General features: G+C 50.9%; 1 protein-coding gene across 1 annotated transcript in view; it reads left to right on the top strand.

Moving 5' to 3' along the window:
• LOC119588924 (ETS domain-containing protein Elk-4-like) overlaps nucleotides 1–230 on the top strand; it is a gene marked incomplete at its 5' end in the record, with an annotated part of 45,690 nt that overhangs the window by 21,414 nt on the left and 24,046 nt on the right.

Below are 230 nucleotides of genomic sequence, written 5' to 3' on the forward strand. Positions count from 1 at the left end.
AGGTAGGATGAGAGCGAGAGGGCTAGGATGATGCCATCGTGTAGGTCATGAGGTTTTGACCCCGCGGACGCGTTCTTTCTTTTCCCGCCAAAGATGACGTCACTTGGCGGCGCTGGATTATGATTCACTTTTTTATCGCCTCTTGCGATTGAGCAGCGCGCTTCCAGCTACTGTTTGGCAATCTCCGGTGTTATTAACTCTCTGCCTCGAATTGCCTGCTTTTCTAGGTA

The sequence above is a fragment of the Penaeus monodon genome, chromosome 24, assembly GCF_015228065.2.
Source record: "Penaeus monodon isolate SGIC_2016 chromosome 24, NSTDA_Pmon_1, whole genome shotgun sequence".
Classification (NCBI taxonomy): domain Eukaryota; kingdom Metazoa; phylum Arthropoda; class Malacostraca; order Decapoda; family Penaeidae; genus Penaeus; species Penaeus monodon.